We start from the raw sequence: 19,660 nt of genomic DNA on the forward strand, positions 1-19,660 counted from the left end.
GGGTTCCCTGCCCTAGCTCTGGCTGACCTGAGATGCATTGAGGATGAAAACTGCTTTTTGTCTTGTGAATGAGCCCTTTTCTGTGTTCCTGGCCTATAGACATGGCTTGAAGAAAATGCTGCCTGAGTTCTTAACAGTTAGCATGTTGTCGTCCTGGTTGTCAGTGACTGACCGTGAACTTATGCTGGGCTGCTCACGCGGGGCGGGGCTGAGTATACTTGGAAGAGGCACTGGGGATGTAGTGATGACGCCGTCACTAGATCACCTCACCCCAAAGTGCACTCCATAACATGACTGCATAGTCAGTGAAGGAGAAGGGCCCTCATTCAGTACCAGAGGTATTTACTGAGATACAAATCAAAGTTTTATGTTTTTGCTGTTTTAAAGGTTAAAATCAGTGAAAGAAACAAAACCATTTTCTTATATTCATTAAAGTGATGTTTAAAATATTTACCTGCTGAAATGTGGTGCCAAGAAAATGTTTCTGCCTTGTGAAGAATTGGTGTACCCTCATAAACAATGGCAAAGGTGATAGAGCTAACTTAATTCCTAAATTTTATCTCTAGAGTACAATAGGGTAATAGTAAAAATATTTTAAGGAGTTTTTTGGAAGTACATGAAGTAAAAATTATAAATGTTAAAATATTTTCAAAGAAAGACAATAAAGTGAGCTCATAGTATATTTCCATTGTAATATACAGTAATATCTCATTTTGATGATTAGTTTATATGAGTACTGGAAAATAGTGATGGGCAAGCCAAGTAGAATGATGCTGAACAGTGTTCTTTCAGTTACACGTGAATAAAACCATACAAATAACGTACCACTCGCTTTATTTACTTGTCAATGCATATTCTGTCCTGTGACAGTTGCTGAGGACTGTGTTACTGTGAGTAGAGACTAGAACTCGGCAGTTTCTCCTTCACCTCTGGAGCCGTGGGTTTGATGATTTCTGTAGTTCTGGCAGCACAGCTGGGTGAGCGGAGGTGAGGCAGTGGCCATGCTTGGCTGGAGCTGCGAAGGCGGCTGGTGTGGAGACGCGGACTTAGAGGTCACCGTGACTCTTCAGTGACAGAAGGTGAAGACGTCAGTCTGAGAACGAGTTCTGTGGGAACAGCGGGGAATTAGTGTGTCGTGGTGAAAAGAGCCTCGCCAGGCGTGACCAGAGGAGTAGCAGGATCTTTAGGCCTCCCAGGCCCAGGGACATCAGAAGCAGGAAGGTATCTCCAGAAGCGTGGCGCCGTCTCCTTCTTCATCACATGCATTCCCAGGGAGGACCACGTGTGCTGAGGGTCCAGCTGAGTCTGGAAGTGCAGCAGTCACAGTGTTGGCCAGTCAGTGTCTCCGTGCTTCTCTCCAAGAGGCTGAACAGGCTGGATACAAGAATAGAGAAGGCAAACGGTTAGGCTTAAATTGTATTAATGGAAGATCAAGAGGGTGAGGTATTGGTCTTTTTTTTTTTTTTTTGGACAGGCAGAGTGGACAGTGAGAGAGAGAGACAGAGAGAGAAAGGTCTTCCTTTTGCCGTTGGTTCACCCTCCAATGGCCGCCGCTGCAGCCGGCGCACCGCGCTGATCCTGGCAGGAGCCAGGAGCCAGGTGCTTTTCCTGGTCTCCCATGGGGTGCAGGGCCCAAGCACCTGGGCCATCCTCCACTGCACTCCCTGGCCATAGCAGAGAGCTGGCCTGGAAGGGGGGCAACCGGGACAGAATCCGGCGCCCCAACCGGGACTAGAACCCGGTGTGCCGGCACCGCAAGGTGGAGGATTAGCCTATTGAGCCACGGCGCCGGCTATTGGTCTTGATAGATGAGTAAAATGACAGACTATGGGATTTCAGTTTTACTCATTTTTACTAAGATTTCTGATAGAAAATAAGCCAGTAAAAGCTAAAAGTGTTCAACTAGATTTCACATGTCAAAATGTCAGCTGATTTAGGATATAACTCTAGTCTCTGTCTATTCCAGGACACATAAATTTGTCTCTACGTTTCCCTCTCAGAGTTGAAATCATAAAGGAGCAATTGTTTCTGGGGGGTCAGTGGCCAGTGAAGCCTGGTTCTGACTGGGGTTTTCTTACCTCCAGCTCGGACCATATGATTGAATTCCCCGAATCCTAGTGACACTTAACATCCTACATGAGGCCTTGTATTTTGAGGTAATTTAAAACCTTATTAATCCAGGCCCCATTGAGTCGGGATTTGAGCTATTCCAGACACAAGTCTTATTAAAACTCACCATAACAGTCTCTGAAAAAAGTTCCACTAAGCAAACTAATAGTGCAAACAAGATTTTAGCAAGAATGTTCAAACTACTTAAAACAGGACTTTGTTTATAAGTACCCTTAAGTACTTCTTAAGTATTTGAGAAGCTCCCACTTACTTATAAACTATCTATACACTCATTGCAAAACTCACCCTTATCTGGTTATTAAGTCCTTGCATTGATAATGCCCAAGATTTTATTAGTTTCATTCCAGTTGCTGAATTATATAGTTTTCAGCAGCTAATGTCAAACAATGTTTTGAAGCACAATATTAAATCCAAACATCAGAAATCCACTTAAACTTGCTTAAAATGAGGGTCTGCCTTTGTACTCCCTACTACTTTATCCCACAGTTCTTACTTCTATCACTTCTGCTCTCTTTCCAGTTATTTTTTAAGAGTTGGGTGGTGCTTCTTTTAAAAAGGTGGTTTTTTTTTTTTTTTGAATTTTCATTTATTTGAAAGATAGAGAGTGCACTCTCCTATCCCTTGATTCACTTCCCAAATGCCTACAACAGCCACGACTGGGCCAGGTTAATGCCAGGAGCCCAGAACTCCATCCTGGTTTTCCCATGTTGAGTGGCAGGGGCCACATGGGTCATCACCTGCTGCCTCCCAGGGTGCATTAGCAGGCAGCAGAGGAGCTGGATCTCAAAGTGACATTGAAGTGGGATGTGGGGCATCTCAAGCATCAACTTAGCCTGCTGAGCCACAACACCTGCCTCTCCCTGCTGTTTTTTATTTGTTTTTAAAGATTCATTTGTTTATTTGAAAGAGTTACAGAGAGAGGGGGAGAGGACAAGAAGAGGGAGATCTTCTGTCTGCTGGTAAACTCCCCCAGGGTTGGGCCAGGTTGAAGCAAGGAGCCAGGAGCTTCACCTGGGTCTCCAACAGGGTGGCAGGTCCCAGGCCCCTGGGCCATCCGCTGCTTTCCCTGCGCTTTAGCAGGCAGCTGGATTGGAACTGGAGCTGCTGGACTCCACCCAGCGCCCACATGGAACAGCAGCGTCACAGGCAGTGGCTTCAACTGTTAAGCACAACCCCAGCCCCTCTGCACGCGGCTTTGAGGAATGTCAGCGGATGAAGTGCTCATGATTTCTTTCCCATTTCCTTACTGACTGTACCAGAAGTCTGGAAATCGGGTATCAACCATGAGGCCTGTTGAGAGTCCAGAAGGCTCCAGTCAATAAGAATATCAGGTCATTCCTGGAGGGTAACAGCTTCATATCAATGCCCCTGTGTCTCACGGCTCCTGGACTGTCAGAGTTCTCGGTATCATATCTGATATCATCTAGAAGGATTTAATATGAGAAAACCTTTTAATTTTTAAATTAGTTATAAATTACTAAGTGTACTGTAAAATTTGAAAAATGGCCAAATTCTGCTCTCAAATGTGGAGGTGCTTTGAAGTAGTTAACAGGCAGCTATTTTATGAGCGGGATGAAAGTAGAGGCCCTTGGTGGCCTCCGCAGCTTGTGGTTCCTCCCGAGCCTCTCCCAGAAACCGTGCTCGGGAAACGTTGCCGTTTTACATCTTCCTGGCCTTTTAGGGAGGGGGTGTTCTTTGACTAGCAAATGCTTTCTGCATTGTTGATCCAGGGATGAGTTGCCCTGTAGCCTTTTAGTAACGGGCACACTCTAAGAGGTTTAATAAATTACTTTAAGTATAAAGATAGACTCCCACATTAATTTTTGGTTCAGTGACTTCCAAATGCTTTGTGTTCTCTCAAAAAGAAAGGCCTTTGTGGCAGCCACGGAAAATTTAATTAGTGTATAGTGCAGGGTGTTATCCAAACATTCCATCAGGCCTTAATTTAACATGTGGTAGATGTCTACATGTCAAAACATAAATACCTACATTGGCTGTTTACCAGAAATTTAGGTCAAAGTAATCTTCATGGACAAAGATAGGGCTGGAAAAGGGATCCTAGTGAACAGGATTTTGATACAAGAAGCAGCTTTAGATGAAGCCTGGGTCTGGGGTCCTGCTTTCCCTGGCCTTCGGTGTTAGTAAGTCTTGGTGTTTTCCCTCTGCATTGCAAGAGAGGTTTCAAAATCCAGGAACTTGTTCAGCTCTGTTTTATGGTGATTGGAAATTGTAAGGCAGACATTTTTTGAAGGAAAATGAGCAGTCCCGTGCAGCTCCTCCCTCCTAGCAAACCTTACTCCAAGAATTACACGTGAAGTTTGCAAGAACGCTCGAGCTGGCCATTAGTTTGAAAGTGCTTTGACTTTGAATTTTAAGTAAATTATTTTACTTAGAGTTTCCCAGTTTCCAAAATTGAAATAACATGTGTCTTTTCCTCAAAGGAATATAAAGGATATTAATAAGATAACATCTAAAACCTCAATAGGTTTCCCATGCTGCCTAAATAATATGGTACCATCATAATCCGTCAGCATCATCATCATCATCATGGCTTTCTGTGTACTACATTAATTATGACTAAGCAGTGATTCATTCATCCCAGGGTTGGATTCTGATTTCCCTCTGATATTCCTTAACCAGAATGTCAGCTTAGGAAGTACACACTTGTGGAAGATGGTCCTGTGTTAGCTAAGGTTCTGCGTGCCTGGACATGTTAAATGTATTCTGATTGCTTTCCTGAGTTTGGGTAGTTAGAAAATAGGATCAGAACAATCCTAGATTTTTAAAATAATGTGTACAACAAGAACTTTTCCATATCCAGGAAAGAGTGATAGATTTCTGTGGTAGCATTTTAGGGTACTAATTTGTGAAAACAAGAATAATCTATTGAGTTTGGGATCCATTTTAGATATAATTATTTCAAGGTGCTACACATTCAACAAGGAGATGTTGAATTAAAAATTTTATTCTCTAAGTGTCATGCTTATGATTTCTGTTAAACTATGTAAAAAAATTCTCTTGGGGCTGATGTGGTGTAGTGGGTAAAGCCACTGCCTATGAGGCTGGCATTCCATAGGGGCACAGATTCGAGTCCTAGCTGGTCTTCTACCAGTCCAGCTCCCTGCTAATGCATGTAAGAGAGCAGCGGAGGATGCCTCAAGTGCCTGGGCCTCTGCACTCACATGGGAGACCTAGAAAAGGCTCCTGGCTCCTGGCTTCAGCCTGGAGCAGCCCTGGCTGTTGTGGTCATCTGGGGAATCAGCAGATAAAAGATCTCTCTCTGTTTCTGTCTCTCTCTGTAACTCTGCCTTTCAGATAAATAAATCTTTTAAAAAATTCTCTTATGTGTGGATTTTGAGCTCAGAAGACTGTGATGTAGTTTGAAATGATTATGAAAAAGAGCAGTTTTACCTTGAACCTTCTTTAGCATTGAAGTTTCTAAAGCTGGTGTCAGGCAGGAGTTCATAACAAGATATTTGCAAGTTAAGGAGTAAGTAAGAGTGACATTGAAAGAATTGTTCAAATTGATGCCTTTTCATTATATAACTTATGAGTTTCTAAAAGATCTCTCAGTGGTAAGGAAACAAAATTCTGTGGAAAACCTGGAATTTGGGTCGGTATCTGACAGTGTTTCCATTTCTAACTCAGTCTCCGTATCCGTCATCCATCCCGGCTAATCTCCACGTCTTTCACCAGCTGCTCTACAGTTTTGGATGGTTACATATCACCTTCCAACAAGGCAGAAGAGCTGTGAGGGCAGGGACACTGTCCTTTTTTGTCACCACAGTTGAACGTGTGGTAGGCACTCAGCACTGTTTGGTTCCAGGAGATGGTGGAGGGAAAATATGTCATCCTAGAGCTTTGTATAAATCCAGTTTTCCATCAACACCATTTTAGACAAACATTTTCAAGAGCCAATTTTCAGTAGGATTCTTGTTACTTAGTACCGTGCTCTTCCTTTAGGAGACCATTGAAGAATGTTGTTCGTGGGCCAGTGTTGTGGTGCAGCTAGTTAAGCTCCCATTTGCAGTGCCAGCATCCCACCTTGGAGCGCTGGTTCAAGTCCCGGCTTCTGATCCAGGTCCCTGCTAGGGCGCCAGGGCAGCAGTGAAAGATAGTGAAGGTACTCGGGCCCCTCACCCCTGTGGGAGAGCAGGATGAATTCCCTACCTCCTTGCTTTGGACTGGCTCAGACCTGGCCTTTGTGGCTATTCGGGGACTGAAGCACTACATGGAAGATCTGTCTCTGTCTTTAAAACCACAAAACACGTTATCCAGCCTACAAATTGGTAAGCCAAAATTTTTTAAAAATGGAAACGCTGAAAACATAGGACAAAGGCGCAGGCATTGTGGTGCAGTGGATTGAGCCTCTGCTTGAGATGTCCGCACCCCGTGTTGGAGTGGTGGCTCCTCAGCTTCCTGTCTGGCTTCCTGTTAGTGTACCTGGGAAGGCAGAGATGATGGTCTAAGTACACGGCTTCCTACCACCCCTGTAGGAGACTGAAATAGGGTTCTGGGCTCCTGGCTTTGGCCTGGCCTTGTCCAGCCCTGGTCATTGCAACCATGTGGGGCGTGAACCAGCAGATGGTCTCCCTCTCTGTAACTTTTCCTTTCAAATAAATGAATAAATTTTTTTTAAAGTAAGGCTGCTACATTCAGGTCCATTTAAGCTGTATATGTAGTATCGGGTTAAGGTTCCTGTTCCGTTTGTTGGAAAGACTTCATTGGTTAGTGTTGTCACCCTAATTGCAAATCAGTTCATCACAGACACATAGGCTTCTTTCTGGACTCTCAGTTCCAATTCATTTATTTTTATATCAAGTCCTTATGCCAGTACGGCCAGCACTTTATTGATCAATGTTATTTGCTTAGTAAATTCAGATTTTGTGAACTTTGACTCTTCCAGTTTTGTTGTTTTTTTAATTGTCTTGGCTATTGTGGATGCTTTGTGGTTCATATGAATCTTCTCAGGGGGTTATCAGTTTCAAAGATTGAATGCAAGAACTACTACTGAAACGCTGCTTAAAGAAAACACAGGAGTAAGCGTTCAGAATCTTGGATTTATCAATGGATTTTTAAAAAATGTATTTGTTTATTTGAGAGTTGGAGTTACAGAGAGAGGGAGAAACCTAGAGAAAGGTCTTCCATCCACTGGTTCATTTCCCAAATAGCCACAATGGCTGGAGCTGAGCCGACCCAAGAGTTGTCCTGAGCACTGAATGAATTAACATAGAGTTCCGAGAGCGAGGCCTGGCGTGTGGTCAGCATTCTGTCACCCAGGACTGCTGCCTGACTTACTGTGGATTGCTTGCCCCCCCCCCCCCCCCCCCGCCCCTTCTCCGTTGTTCGGTGCCTCTTCGTGGCCTGCTCATTTTATGCAGGGAGGGGTAAACTGAGCTGTGCTGGGGGTTAACAAGGACCCTGTCACCGAAGTTGAGGAAGCCTCATTTTGCTCTCACTGGGGGTGCCTTGCCCACCAAATGGTCAGTGGGGCTGAACTCCACAGGAGTCCCCAGGCCAAAAGGTGTCCTTCCCCTCCAGGTGTTCAAGCTTGGAACAGACAGGGAGGCCATGGCCCCGCTAGGAAGACGCCACAGGGTATGCGGTTTCTGCATACTGATGATTTGTATCCAACACAGAGATCCTAGAACCAGGAAGTCGTCACATTTCTAAGAAACCCAGCAGCAGCTGTAACTTCATTAACAAGTAACATCAGCTTCGCTTTTTTCCACCAGTTTCTCTCTCTCCACCCTGTCTCTGTTGCATCTGTCAGAGCAGTTTGCGCAGGAAGCAAGGGGAGAATCGTTAGGGACGAAGCACTGGCCCACTGGGGAGTACTGTGGCTTGGCCCTCCCCTCTCCACGTGAGAGTGCGTGGGCGTCAGAAGACTTACCTGGGAAAGCTGGCATGCTCCCACCTTCTGCCTCCGCCTCCTCGCCCCGGTGGTGGAAATGCGGACAGGGTAGCGCTGGGCTCATGGGTTGCCTGTGTCCATTGGGAACTGTCGCCAGCAGGGAGCAAGGCTGGAAGGTGTGCAGAGGTGGGGGTCAGCAGGTGTCTCCCATGTACACCATCTGCTGCACAGCCTCCGTGCCCCAGGTGTTCAGTGAGCTGCCCTCTCAGGTGTCACCCTGTTTCTCCATTGGCTGTGTTGAGCAGTCAGGTCGCTGCTTTTACAGACATTCGGGCTTCTGGAGGTTTGCCTGGTGACTTCTTGTGAGGCTTCTGCCTCTGCCTGCGTTGAGGTGGTACTCTGCGATTATTTTGGCCTGATCACTCTGATCATACATGCATTATAGTATCCAAGAAGTCTTCAATTTTGCTTTGACTATGCCCATCTCTTTTTTCTAGGTTTGCTGCTGATGTTTTTCTTAATTTTATGTCGCTTTGGTAATTTCAGTATGATGTCTGTAAAGTAGGAGAGGTAAATGAGAATGATCCCTTTCTTTAAAGTTCAATTTTTTCTGTGCCCTTGAATACTGTCTCCTCCGTGTGTCCCTCCCCTGGCCTGCTCAGTCAAGGTCTGGCTCATCTTGAAGGCCACCTTCTCCTGGAGCCCCAGCCCCAGTGCATGCTCACCATCTCAGACCCCAGAGTTCTGGTTGTGCATCAGACAGATTGCATTTTGGGTATGTGTGTCCCAAATACATCAGGGTTTCCTTAATGGCAAAGTGTGTGCTTTATTCATCTCTCTGTTCCCAAGTGCTGCGTGGAACCTGACCAGCATAAATGTGCCATAAATGTTTGTTGCTGTGAGTTGTGGTTACTTACTTTCCTGATACTTGGTAAAAATCATTAACTTTCAAATTAGGGAATATTTAGCATATCTGGAACACCACGAATTATTTTCAGATGTGGCAGTAATGTCACCTAAGAGTATAGCCTTCTGCTTCTACACACTAACTGTATACCACTGCTGTATCCATATTTGTGTTGGTTGAGGAGATAGTTGGAAAAGCATGTGGTTATGTAAATGCCTGTGTGTGTTTGGAGGCATGATAATCGTGACTTGTGTTGTGTAAAAAGAAGAAGGCGTTGTGAGTTTGTGTCTTGAGAGCCAAGGGATTTGAGTACAAACGCAGTGCAGGCCAGTCACTCGTGTGACTTCTGAAACCAGCCCTCGGAGTCCTCCTTCACCACTGCTGCTCCGGAACACGTGCCGCGTGGTTCTTTCCTGTCTCTCACGGAGTGCAGAATGGTTTTGAGCCAGGATCTTGGGGTTACCGTGACAGGTAGGAGGCCGGGAATGGGAGGTGTGGTGTGGATGATCAGAGATGGCCAGCGCTTCGTGGAGCAGTGATGTTCCTGTCAGTCTCACTGGCCTGGAGAAATTACAGGAAAATGGCAGCTGGAGTCAATTTTGAAAAAAAGAATCCACTCAGATTTGACACACAATTAATGGTGACTCTGGATTTTAAAAGTGAAAAGTTCCTTTTGAACTTATATAAACCTCTTTACCCATGTTACCCTTTTCTTTTGAGAGAAAGAACCATTAAAAATTGAGATCTGGTGAAGCAAGTTAAAGGAATACTCTTAGGTTAGTTAACACTTACAAAATTTTCATTTGAGAATGAAGGACAAAGAAAGAAATAATGCAATATGGTTCTAAAGAGATGGCTGTCAAACATCCCCTCAGTGTTTTTCTGCCTTGTGGGAAGGTCGGAGATGCTGCACTTAGGGAGTCCACGGACCAGGGTGGGGTCTTACATTACAACAGTGTAATACCAGAAGCGATAGAGGGGGCCAGCGCTGTGGCGTAGCGTGCTAAGCCTCCGCCTGTGGCACCAGCATCCCATATGGATGCCCATTCAAGTCCCAGCTGCTCCACTTCTGATCCAGCTCTCTGCTAATGAGCCTGGGAAAGCAGCAGAAGATGACCCAAGTGCTTGGGCCCTTGTACCCACAGGGAGTCCTGGAAGAAGCCCCTGTCCAGGCTGTGTCTTGGCTCTGCCCTGGCTGTTACGGCCACTTCGGGAGTGAACCAGCAGATAGATCTCTACTCTCTGTCTCCCCCTCTCTCTGTAACTCTGACTTTCAAGCAGACAGGTTCTGTGTGCTGTGGGAGGTGGAAAAGCCCTCCTTTAGGCCCAGGGGATTGGGAGTGCTGGGTCAGAGGTAGAAGAGGCTGTGGGTGATAGGGCCTTATTGAGCACAAAGTTGACTGTAATAGAGGTTGATAGCATTGGAAGTTCCTAGGGACGAAGCTTTTCAGGAATAAGCCATACAAAGCCCTGTCTGGGTCAGGAATGTGCCTGTGTGTTGAGGGATAGCAGGAAGGCTGGCATGGATGGACAGCAGGGAGGCTTGGCATGAGACATGCAGTGGGGATGGAGGAGACTTGAGGTTTGAGGTGGGAGCCAGGGAGCCAGGTGGCAAGAGTGATGTCATTTCTTCAGGTGAGGGCATGGGTAGTGAGGTGTGGAAGGGTCAGCAGGTCAGGTAAATGAGATTGCAGACAAGCTGGGACCGGAGAGCTTGCAGGGTCCAGGTGAAAGGCCTGTCTGTTGCTCACTGGGAGTCTGGAGCCCCGCAGTGGGTGCTGGGCTAGAAACACGTCTTGGGAACCCTCAGAAGCTTGGGATGGATGGAGCCATCCTGGTGGTAGAAGCAGAGCATGAGAAGAGAGGGCCAGAGTGCAATCTCAAGAGCTCTGGTTTCCTGGGGCTGCTGTGATAATCCCACACACTGCTTGACCTGCACAGAGGAAGTTCATGGTCACATCGTTCTGGAGGTTGGGGTAGGCAGGGTCATGTTCCCTGTGACACCTGCAGGGGATGCTTTCTTGCCTCTTCCTGGCTCCTGGGCTTTGCTGGCAATCTTGGGCATCTCTTTCCCTGCTACTGCATGCCCGCGGTCTCTGCTCTTGTCACCACGTGGTGTCTCTCACTGTGTCTGCTTTCCTTGTCTCATAAATCATAGTTGATTAGGGGCCCAACCTGTTTCTTTCTTACTGTGCCAAATGCCTTGTTACAAAAAGATCACATTTGAGGTTCTGGGGGTTAGGACTCCATTCCATCTTTTGAGAGGTGACAGTTCAGCCCCCAAAATTAGGAAATGCAGAAGATGCAGAAGACCTACCAGAGCCGTGGAAGAAAACAGAGAAAGAACAATCCGAAGTCACAGATCAGTTTGGCCAAAAGAAGTCACGAGGGCGGAGGGAAGATCCCAAGGATGTTCCGAGCATGCAGTCAGGAAGTAGTGTTGGCTTTGGCAGTTGGGACTGTCACTGGTCACCTTCCCAAGGGCCGGGTCACAGGAGGCCAGCAGCTGCTGGTGGTGTAGAAGAGAACCAGAAACGAACTCTGTTCTTTTTAAGGTATTTAGTGATGAAACACAGCAAAGATAAGCCGGAGTGAGCAGAGCAGGCGTGTTCAAGGGAAGGAGGTGGGGCCAGGGCATGTGTTTGAGGCCAGAGGAGGAAGTGGAAGGAGGCAGAGCCCAGGAGGCTGGCTCAGGGCGCAGGTTGGTCCTGCAAAGGAGCAGGGACGGGGCAGGCGGGGGAGGCCTAGGGCAGTCCCTGAGTGGACTAAGGCCTTGGAGAAAACCTGGATGTGATCGCCGGGTGGGGGTGGGGGTTGTGTTCTGTAGGCCAGTGAGGGAAGTGGGACAGGGCAGGAGCAGGGACAGAGGTGCCAGGGAGCCCAGAAGGGAGCTAATGGAAACCACTGAGGGGATGAAGTGCCCTGCGCACTGCTCCATTGACAGTGACGTCTGGGAGTGCACAGTGCTCACGTAGGCCGCTGCAGAGCAGAGGCAAAAACAGAAACAACTGTTTGAGGCTGAGATGAGCTTTAGTAAGAATGTATGTTAATTGGTTGGCCAGCAGGGAGCCAGCCAGATTACCAAAAGAAGTAAAGACAGCATTTGAGCAAAAGGTTGAATCTGGGGAATTCAACCTCCCCAGCGGCCATCCCCTCTCCCTCAGCCCCCTCCCCCCTGCCCCCTGCCCCCTACTGCGCCTCAGAGGGGTCAGAGTGGGGGGTGGAGAGAAGGGGCTCAGCAGGACAGAATGGGATGGCGGTGGTGAGCAGTCCTCCAGCCCTCCCTGTGGAGACCCTGACAGTTGCCTTGTGGGGTGGGTACTGTTAGCGTCGAGGAAACTGAGACAGAAGGGCTCAGTGATGTGTCCAAAATGTCACAGCTGCTAGAGTAGAACTGGGCCTCGGCCCGGGCTTGTGTCTTTACCAGTGTTTCTCTCCAAACAGGGAGGGCAGCCCTAGCTTGGACAGGGATGTGAAGGGTGACTGATTGTCCAGATGAGGAGGCCACGGAGTGTGGGAGTAGGGAGGAAGGGTTTGAAGGTAGTGTAGCAGGCTGTAACGCTGTGTGGGTGATGTGGAGAGAACCAGCTGTGCCTGGGGCCGTGCAGCCGTGGGCAGCAGCTCTGAGCAGTCTGCGTGAACACACTGGGAATGCTAACCCGTGGAGTGTGGTGTTTGTGCAAGCTAAGAAGTGATGGGCTGCAGGGAAAGAGAGCTCCTGGGATCAAGAATGTGTGTTGAAAAGATGCTGGTTTTGACAAGAAAACCAGTGAAAAGCTGCCCCCCGCTTTTCAGGTTTCCAGATGCTCACAGAATTCCTTGTCACCCCACACTAGGCCTGGAAGAACCCTTTAAACCCTCCCAACACTGAGGAGCTGAGCTGCACAGGGACGGTGGAATCACACAATGGAGACCTTGGTATTTAGAGGGAAGAATTTAAAACTCACCTTGAAATCTGTACGAAAGTACCGGTAGCTTCAGAACAAAAACGGATCTTGGCAACCACTTGCGGACATGTATATTTTATGTCCAAAAAGGAAGAAACTAGGTCGGAGGGAAATCTAGGAGGTGTCTGCGTAATGGCCCTAAGATAAGGTGTGTCGGTAGTTTCCGGAAAGGCCCTGGTGAACCCACGTGTGTGCTCTCCCGCTAGGTACCCTTCCCTGTACATTCTCTGAGCTAAGAAGTACGTGAAAAAAGACCTTCATTTTTATTATGCAATATGTAAGGGAATCTCAAGGACTTTGCTAAGTAGTTAAGCTCCATCACAGATCGCAGGGCAGGACAATGCATTGGCCATGCTTTGTGGGGAGCAACTGGGAGCAACTCGGACTAGACTAAGTTACTCGAATTAAGACTTATTCTATGCATCTGCTCTCCCACAATATGGCGCTGGGAGAGGAGTGAACAGCTTCTACGCAGCTGCCTCCAGTTCAACCAATAAGCAGCAGGACCTGCTCCTGATTGGAGGAGAGCAGCGTACTTGGTGTGTGGGTAGCAGAGTTGGGATTGGTGGAAGAGGACTATAAAGGAGGAGAGAGACGGCATGCACCAGGAACATCTAAGGGGAACATCTATCTGAAGGAACACCCGTGCAGCCCCCGAGAGAGCCAGCCGGCGGTGTGCCTCTCCCCCGCGGAAGTAGGGAAAGTGGCTAGGGGGAACCGCCCTTCCACGGAGGTGGAAGGGACGGTAGCCAACCCGGGAAGAACCAGCAGCAAACCCGGGGAGGGCCGAGCAGACGAAAGAACAGCTCAGGGTCCTGTGTCGTTCCTCCACGAAGAGGGGGAGCGACAATGCTTTACCGCAGGGAAAGCAGAGGTGGAGGCGTGAAGTCAGAGAAGCTGCTCCTGGTACACAGCCCACTCCCACGCCAGGCTCCTGCGTTCAGTTCCCTTCCTATAATCCTTGATTCCAGTAAGTGCATTTGTGTTTGTCCTTTCTCCACTCACTTAAAAGTGTTGCCAGCTGCCCCATTTGTAACCCTAGGGCGGTTGATGGGGGCCCACAGTTATCAGAAGGCAGGACAGAGAGCCATGGTGTGTGACAGAGGTTTGCCTCTCCTGCAAGGAAGCCACAGCAAGGCTGACTTGTCCTGTGCCTGCTGATGGAGAACCACTGGTGTCGCAAGGCCACAAGTGCTGGTCTCCACCATGCTCGTCAGCCATCTCTGCCTCATTGTGACCCTGCTGCATGTGCCCCATGCCCACGGCTCTCACTCACCTTTTCTTTCCTTCCTTCCTCCCTTCCTCCCTTCCTTCCTCTTTATTCAAATGTCCAGACAGAAATGAAAGTTTTTAAAAAATTTTTTTATTTGACGGGTAGAGTTAGAGACAGAGACAGAGAGAAAGGTCTTCCTTCCATTGGTTCACTCCCCAAATGGCCGCCACAGCTGGCACGCTGTGCTGATCCCAAGCCAGGAGCCAGGTGCTTCCTCCTGGTCTCCCATGTGGGTACAGGGCCCAAGCACTTGGGCCATCCTCCACTGCCCTCCCAGGCCACAGCAGAGAGCTGGACTGAAGAGGAGCAGCTGGGACTAGAACCCGGTGCCCATATGGGATGGAGGTGCCGCAGGCGGAGGATTAACCAAGTGAGTCACCGTGCCGGACCCTCTTACTCACTTTTCAATGTTAGAGATCTTCCATCCACTGGTTCACTCCCCAAATGGCTGCAGTGGCCAAAGCTGGATCAGGCCAAAGCCAGGAGCCAGGAGCTTTATCCGTGTCTCCCACAAGGATGGAAGGGGCTCAAGCACCTGGACGTTCTGTGCTGCTTCCCAGGCCATTGGCAGGGAGCTGGATTAAAACCGAGCAGCCAGGACTTGAACTGGCACCCAGATACGGGATGTTGTTGCAGGCGATGGTTTAACCTCCAGCGCTGCAGTGCAGGCCCTGGTATTTTCTACCATGAACTAATGAAGAGAGTATACACAATATGTATGGCATTTTAATTCCTCTCTGGTCTGTGTATGACCTAAAAACAGGAAGGAAACAGTTTTAGTTCTGCACATCAGGTTTTTTAAAATGTCAGATTTTGCCAATTTCAGCAGTGTAAATAAGGAAGAATTAGCCTCAAATATGCTAGCATGTTTGGCATTGGTGCTCACCTGTGTCTTCCTAAATAGCTCTCTCTGTTTCCCTGGGAATTCTTAAACGCCTGCATGGACTCTGCATACCCTTGGGGGTCTCTGCACAGCCAGGCATGGGCGTGCCCCTGGGGGTCTCTGCACAGCCAGGCATGGGCGTGCCCCTTAGGGGTCTCTGCATAGCCAGGCATGGGCGTGCCCCTTGATTTCTTTCCTTCTTTGATCCTTTACAAGGAACCCCTTCCTTCTTCATCTTTTCTGTTCTCGTCCTTTGTCCGTCACGCATTTAACCTTACGCTGGACTGCAGTGAGGCCTGAGCTGCTACTGCCCTTGTGATTTGTCATGGGTCAGCACTGAGGCTGAGGCATCCTTGGTAAAGAGAGAGCATTCCCAAGTGTCGCTCCCCCTCTTCGTGGAGGAACGACACAGGACCCTGCGCTGTTTTTTCGTCTGCTCGGCCCTCCCCGGGTTTGCTGCTGGTTCTTCCCGGGTTGGCTACCGACCCTTCCACCTCCGTGGAAGGGCGATTCCCCCTGGCCACTTCCCCCACTTCCGCAGGGGAGCGGCACACCGCCGGCCGGCTCGCTCTCTCGGGGGCTGCACAGGTGTTCCTTCAGATGTTCCCTCAGATGTTCCCCTTAGATGTTCCTGGTGCATGCCGTCTCTCTCCTCCTTTATAGTCCTCCTCTGCCAATTCCAACTCGGCTGCCCACACGCCGAGTACGCTGCTCTCCTCCAATCAGGAGCAAGTCCTACAGTTTATTGGCTGAACTGGAGGCAGCTGTGTAGAAGCTGTTTTCTCCTCTCCCAGCGCCATATTGTGGGAGAGCAGATGCATAGAATAAGTCTTAATTCCTGTAACTTAGTCTAGTCCGAGTTGCTCCCAGTTGCTCCCCACACCAAGTATTTCTGTAGTCCTAATAGCTTTGCATAATGAAGATGGCTGAATTGTATGATTTCTGCTCTGTTTTAGGTAGTAGGGCAGCGTTTTAGAAATACAGAGAGAGAGTTCATAGATACCTCTACTATGACCTTTGGTTATTCAGAAAAGCAATTCACTTCCTCACCAAGTATCTTCCTACTGAAGTCATTGCTGGGGCGTGGAAGTAGCTGACTGGGAGTCTCCCTTGCGCACATTTTAGCTGAGGAAGACGAGGACCAGCAGCTTCATCAGCACAGCTCCTACCCTCACCTGGGGTCTCATCACGGCCAGCACCCTCTGCCTCCTGCCCTACCCTCACCTGGGGTCTCCATGATGGCCAGCTCCCTCTGCCTCCTGCCCTACCCTCACCTGGGGTCTCATCACGGCCAGCTCCCTCCTGCCCTTCTGCCACCTGAGGTCTCATCAGGGCCAGCACCCTCCTGCCTCCTGCCCTACCCTCACCTGGGGTATCCATGATGGCCAGCTCCCTCCTGCCTCCTGCCCTACTGCCACCTGAGGTCTCATCATGGCCAGCACCCTCCTGCCTCCTGCCCTACCCTCACCTGGGGTCTCATCACGGCCAGCACCCTCTGCCTCCTGCCCTACCCTCACCTGGGGTCTCATCACGGCCAGCTCCCTCCTGCCTCCTGCCTCCTGCCCTCACCTGGGGTCTCATCACGGCCAGCTCCCTCCTGCCTCCTGCCTCCTGCCCTACCCTCACCTGGGGTCTCATCACGGCCAGCACCCTCTGCCTCCTGCCCTACCCTCACCTGGGGTCTCATCACGGCCAGCTCCCTCTGCCTCCTGCCCTACCCTCACCTGGGGTCTCATCACGGCCAGCACCCTCCTGCCTCCTGCCCTACCCTCACCTGGGGTCTCCATGATGGCCAGCTCCCTCTGCCTCCTGCCCTACCCTCACCTGGGGTCTCCATGATGGCCAGCTCCCTCTGCCTCCTGCCCTACCCTCACCTGGGGTCTCATCACGGCCAGCTCCCTCCTGCCCTACCATCACCTGAGGTCTCCATGATGGCCAGCACCCTCTGCCTCCTGCCCTCCCTCTCCTGCTGGCTGTGCCGGACCCCTGAAGAAGCATCAGCACCCCACACCCATTGTTTTCTCGGCACTCAGTGAAGTCTACACAGAGTCTCCAGGACCCTCACAAGTTTGCAGAGTGAACTTTTCTAAGTATGAAGTGTCACTCACAGTCATGTGTGAGATGTGAAAGCAAACCTGAATGTCTCCATTCTCCCTTGGCCTTCACACAGCAGCCTGGCCATTTCAGTGCACGTGTAACCCCTCTTCCACCGCAGCCTCTTTCCCCCTCTCTGCCCCTCTTGCTCACACCACAGCAAGCCTGTTTCTTAGCACCTGGATTCTAATTACTCTGTGCACTTCTCGTCCATTTTGGTTACATAAGACTTCTTAACAAATACTGCATTAACCACAGCCACTGGATTGTGACTTGTAGGCTTTGCTGAGGCCCCCGGTCCCCTTGCCCTTTCACTGCCCTTCTGTGTGACAGAGCACACTGATGAGCTCCGGTCCCACTCTCAGGAGCGTTCTGAGCGTGCGCCCCTCTCAGTCCTTGCTGAGCCTTGTGGCCCTTCCTGTCCTCCGTGTCACTCTTCACAAGGACGGCTTGTGCAGGTTCTTTGTTGTTCACCTGTGTTGTCTGCTTCTTATCCCTTCCTCAAAGCTAGTCAACAAGGATTTAAAATATTTCAAAAATCTGTTTCTCATTTTACAGCCTTGATTTATTTTTTGAATATTGATCACCTTTAAGACTGTCCATGCAGTCATTAAACTCTCATTGCATATTCATGAGGCTTATTATTAAGCACGTAGCACATGGCTTTCTTGCAGATGGCATGTGTGTAGCTGTGTTCCTACATGGAAGCCATGCTTTCAGGGGATGAGTGGGGAGCCCTGGACGTGGAGCCCTCCCGAGAGGGCGTGACCAGCGAGCTCTTTCATCCTCAGGAGAGGAGAGGAGGGTGGGATGGGCCTGGATGGGGCACTGCAGTGCAGATGCACTGTCGCCACAGCTTCTCCCTTTAGCGGCTGCCGTTGCGTGTTTATGTAGCTGCGTTCTGGATCACAGAGGCTTCTCTGAGAACCAAGCCACTGTTTCAGTATTGCGTCTGTGAGGAAATATACACTGAATTATGGAAAACCGTCCTAAAAGTATACTCTGAGAGCCAGCCTGATCACAAACCAGAGCCATCCTGCTTTTGGAGAAGTGAAGCACCGTGTTGGTATTCCACGGCACAGAAAAGTTAGGCTGCCAGCTCTGCATGTGTGACTCGAGGTGTAGAAAATGTCGTGTGTCACAAACGATTTTCTTGTGCAGGACGCATGTGGCATGTGTGAAGAGCAGTGGTGGGGATGGTGGTGGTGGGGTTCGTTCCCTGTGTTATTTTTTTCCCGCGTGCTAATCCCAGCTCCACTGCTTATTAGCTGCGACCACAGGCAAGTTCCTTAATTGCTGTGAGCTTCAGTTTTTCCAGATGTAAAATAGATATAATAGCAGTCCTGACTCACAGACCTGTCACGATGCTTACATGCTGCGGTGCTGGTGACGCGCTTGGCCCGGTGCCTGGCACATGGCCGTCCTCAGACGCTCACAGCCACTGGGACTCGTGCTGCAGCTGCTGCTCCTTCTGCGCCTGCAACGTCTCTATCATTGCTTTCAACTCTTGTCGGCGAAGCCTCCTCTTACTCACCAGTCAGTCCAGCAGCCCATTTGCATTCCCTGCTTCTCTCCTTTGTCTGTGTCTCCTCGTTGAACTAATATATTCTACGTCTTTATGAGGTCTAGTTTCTCCCCCATTCCAGGGAGCGAGCTCTCAGAGCAGGAGTTTGGGCTTGCTCAGCTCACTGCCGTATCCTGGTGCCTACAGCAGAGCCAGGGACTTGAGAGGCGCTCTGTGCGTGCACGTTCCCTGGGGGACGTGTGTGACACTGTCATTGGATTGTTTCTCATGTACTGTGAATAAGTACACCCAAAGCAAAAATGAAAGTCAAATACAACGAGAGAGAATGCCATACCAATCAGACACTACAACTTTCAATGAGGTTGAAATTTCGACTGTTTTTTAAACGTATGCATATAAATAGGAACAAAAAAAAAGGAGTTAAAAAAGGGCTTTGAAAATTCCTTTCCCACATTTAGTCTCCATCTTCTAGTTTCCCTTGACACAAATAAGGAAAAAATGGATGGGCTATCTTCTTACATCTCCATGCTAATGCTCTCTGGTGATTTCTCAAGTCCCTTTCTGCTCCTTAATTTCTGAGTAGCAGTGAAACTTGGAGCACAGCTGGGTCTGGCTTGTGTAAACAAGCTGGGAATCGCGCCCTGTCGCTCACAGGGAGGGTGCCACGCTGCCTCAGACAGCAGAGCCTTCTCTGGATCAGCTGCGGGTTTACTGTGCCTCTGCAGTGTGAAACACAATAGTGCTTAAAGCATCTGCTTTGAAAAAGTGTCCTCTATTGCTGCTTTGATTATTCACCATCTTTCCTCCTTTCTTCCTCTACCCCTCCCCCTTTACTCTCAAATTCTGTGCAGTTTAAAGCTAAAAATGTTTTGAATAATGGCTTGGAGATTATCCTGAAAGATAAATGGCTTTTACCAAATATCCCTGACAGCTCCCCAGACCATTAAATTAATAGCAATGAAGGGAGAGATAAGCAAAACTAATGGCAAGATTAAAGTTTTGTGACAGAGGTTTAGAGTCGTCGTGATTCTGGTGGTCTCGGGAGAT

The 19,660-nt window shown here is 49.1% G+C and overlaps 1 protein-coding gene and 1 long non-coding RNA gene across 3 annotated transcripts in view; one reads left to right on the forward strand and one right to left on the reverse strand.

Annotated features, from left to right (window-relative positions):
• Positions 1–19,660, forward strand: part of GMDS (GDP-mannose 4,6-dehydratase) — a 628,352-nt gene that overhangs the window by 244,042 nt on the left and 364,650 nt on the right. The gene's annotated exons all lie outside the window — the stretch shown is intronic.
• Positions 721–13,266, reverse strand: LOC149126861 (uncharacterized). Of its 2 annotated transcripts, XR_016234385.1 has the most exons (4): positions 12,839–13,266; positions 11,209–11,400; positions 8,024–9,452; positions 721–1,374 (listed from the first exon to the last, which is right to left on the reverse strand). It is a non-coding gene; the product is annotated as an uncharacterized LOC149126861 (long non-coding RNA). The 2 variants fall into 2 exon arrangements; XR_016234384.1 differs by lacking the exon at positions 11,209–11,400 and having other exon boundaries at positions 722–1,374.

Source organism: Oryctolagus cuniculus, chromosome 5 (assembly GCF_051225735.1).
Source record: "Oryctolagus cuniculus isolate XC-2025 breed Fujian yellow rabbit chromosome 5, ASM5122573v1, whole genome shotgun sequence".
NCBI classification, from domain to species: Eukaryota; Metazoa; Chordata; class Mammalia; order Lagomorpha; family Leporidae; genus Oryctolagus; species Oryctolagus cuniculus.